Source organism: Cornus florida, unplaced genomic scaffold (assembly GCF_030987335.1).
Source record: "Cornus florida cultivar Cherokee Brave unplaced genomic scaffold, ASM3098733v1 CherokeeBrave_3.0.0_Hap2_Chr11, whole genome shotgun sequence".
NCBI classification, from domain to species: domain Eukaryota; kingdom Viridiplantae; phylum Streptophyta; class Magnoliopsida; order Cornales; family Cornaceae; genus Cornus; species Cornus florida.
The window spans coordinates 93,550,982-93,554,406 of record NW_026775581.1 but is presented as its reverse complement, the minus strand read 5'-3'; positions in this window follow the sequence as shown (position 1 = coordinate 93,554,406).

Below are 3,425 nucleotides of genomic sequence, written 5' to 3'. Positions count from 1 at the left end.
GTGGCAGCTGGCACCAAAAGCCGAACGCCGGACACTTGCCAAAAACACGCACACAACAAAGTTAATATAAAAAAAATATATATATTGAAAATGGGTTTGAACAGAGCGTAGCACAAAGAAAAAAGAGAAAAAAAAGAGTTTTGTTATCTCATTCATAATAAGCATTGGAGTTACAAAAAGTGAAGTTTTCAAGTCACATAGTTGCAAAAGAGTATGGAATCGAAGAGTCTGGAGGAGTCCTAGCTAGCTGCCTCAGTACCAACAGCCTCCTGGTTGTGCTGATCCCCCTCCTCGGTCCCGTCAGCCATCTCACCCTCACGAGGTGGGGAATCAAGATGAATAACAGAGTCATTCTGCTGGGGGCCAACGTCAGCAGTGACTATGGGAGATACCACGGTTGACGAATGAAGAGCGGTTAGAGGCTGAACGGTAGGAGGAGCTGTAGTGATCCTGGAGGAAGCAATCTCCTGACATTCATCAAATATGTGCTCGGCTTCGGTGGGTTCTGGGTCAACATAGACCCCTAGAGGATCAATCCCTAAATCCTTATCAATCTCATCCGGAGTTGAGCTGGTCTGTCCCTCAGCCGGAACTCGGTCGGAGAAACCATCTCGGAATCCCTGAGCATATCTAAGAGCTCCAACTCTTGAGAACCGAGCATGAAGAGCAATCATTCCACCATTCACTCTGCTGATGGTATCGATCAGAGCGTTGCGCTCGTCCAGAGCTCTTTTCTCAAAAGCCATCTGAGCAGACTGTTCATCAGCCAAAAGGCACTGGAGCTCTGCCTTTTCATCTCTGATTGAATCACGTTCAGTCTGCCAGACACTCTTCTCAAGCTGGAGGGCATCCTTCTCAACCTGAAAAGAGTCGTTTTCCTTCTTCAGAACATCTCTTTCTTTTTCGGTTTCTTCAAGCCGAGCCAATATCTCGGTGTTCTTGCTGGCAAGAAGGTCGTTTTCCTTATTAGCCACATCTAGGCTATCAGAGAACTTACGGGCCCTGGCGTTCCCCATTTCCACCTGTTTCTGCATAGCCATCATACCGAACAAAGTCTGCATAGATATACATGAATACTGGTTAAACCGATAGCCTGGTCGGACGAAGTCAAGAGCAAATAGTATGAGAGGATTCATGAGTTAGAAAATAAAAGTCACCTCCATGGCAGATTGGGGAAAGCGGCTGAACACATCCTTTTGGGACAGACCCTTCGCCGCCTCAAGGTCTTTCGGAGTCCACATGCTCCTATAATAAGCCATGGCAGTCTGGCCATCCTTCAACATGGTCTCGTTCGGCTTCACGAACGTCCCATCCGTTCGGGTGTACCAAGGAGCCCATGGTGGTAAAACAGGAATAGAAGGAGAAGCAGAAGTAGAGGCACCAGCTGCAACAGGCCCGGAGGGGGCAGGAGCTCTGACTGGGCGATGCAAGAGAGCGCTCGGCCCAGAGACTCGGGTCCTTCTCACAAGAGGTTCCTCCTCAAGGTTGACTCCACCGTTAGGATGAGGCCTTTTGCCTCGTTCTTTGTCCCGAGCACCCCCAGCGGCAGCAGGGGTAGTAGTGATTTGTGGAGACGTGCTCGGGTTGGTAGCAGGGGTGCTGACAACAGGATCAATAGCCACCGTACTCGGGATGGTATCAGAGATGGTGGCTGAAGAAGAGGCTGATGCAGGAGAGGAGGTTGCTCCAGCAGCAGAAGTGGCTGGGGGAGTATTTTTTCTTCTACCAAAGGAAGGAATCTGAAGCCTACTTATGGTATAGCCGAGGGATGAGAGCGCTAGAAGGTTGTCTGAAGTGAGGAGGTCTGAGCAAGAAGGAATATCGTTCAGAACGTATTTCTTCAAGTAATTACTCCTATCCCTGCAAACACTGTAGCTCAAGTCATCACAAGGTATGCCTAAGGAGCGACATAAGAAAGTACAAAAGCGAGGAACACATGTTTCGCAGGGACAATCGTTTTTATGAGATTTGAATTTCTTATATGAGGAGACAGAACAGACGCCAAAGGCGCTCGGGATTGGGTAATCCTCTGCAGCCGGCGAAGACCAGGCCCCACTAACACCCACAATGTTATCCCTCCAACCCTTTTCAGATTTGATTGTATCCGTACATATGGACATCTTGTCGATCGGGTAGAGGTGGTAGAATGGCTCGTCAGTTCGGATCTTACTGACCTTATAGCAAAGAAGAAGATCTATGAGGTCAAGGTCCAGACTTCTGTCACGAATCAACAGTAACATAACGGATATGATTCTAAAGAAATTGGGGTTTACCTGCAGGGGGGATATCCCCAGTCTATTGAAAACATAATTAAAGAAGGGATGCAGAGGGAACCTAACGACATTCAGTTAAAGGTTTGTAAATAAAACCTCGCCGGGAAGAAGGCCGGCACCGGTCATAATATTAACATCATTAGGGTAAACCCTAACTTGGATGTTGTCAGGAAGTCTAAGTCTCATACGAAGAACATCTAGATCTACAACCATGGTGGAAGCGATTGAAGGATCTAAAAGGGTAAAAAGAAGTCTGCCGAAAGTAAAAAGGAACAAAACTAACCTCTGGGGTAGAAAGTAACAAAGAGCACTGCAAGATCGCTGGAAGAATGACTCTTGAAGAATTTCACCGGAAGAAATTTAGCACTGTTCTAAAAAGATGAGCGAGAGATTTGACTGATGATGGAGACGGTAAAAAGGCATGAAGTGGCATTCTAGAGCCTTATAAAGGCGAGGTGGACTCGAGGGCCGAAGCGTCAGGAAGGCGAGAAATTCATCGAGCCCCGGAACATTGATTCCGGATTTGACCGTCCGTTCCCCCATATGGGTTTCTCGAGCCGTCAACATCATGATGAGAGGCCTTCAATAATTACCCCCTTATTAAACAAGGGGTAATTATGGGGGCAGTTGAGGAGGCCCGAAGTGACATGGGCCGGATATGACCCGCAAACACGACATCCGGTCCGTGCAGATGGGTCAAGCCCATAGAGAGACACTGCCATATGGGCCGAACGCGAATAGCCCATCAAAGAGGACCAAAACTCACAGAGGAACGGGCCTAGATCTAGCAGTCCATTAATGTTTGTAAGTATCTATAAATAGGAGAAGTAATGGATAGAGGAAGGGGAGATATTTTTGGTTGAAATGTAAGAGTTCTAGAGAGAGAAAGAAAAAAGGAATTTCTTGCATCTTCAATTCAGAAGAATATCAGAAGTGCCCATTGGCAGGACGGAGACTCAAAGTGACGGCATTACATATTTACATATACATGAGAGAGAGAGAGAGAGAGAGAGAGAGATATTTTCAATAATAAATTAAAAAATTGCCCAGAGAACAAAATTCAATAAACCGTACTTGTGCTTTTTTGCCAAAAACCCTCCTTAATTTTTTTTTTTTAAATAAATAAAAACAAGAAATTTAATCTAAACCCCG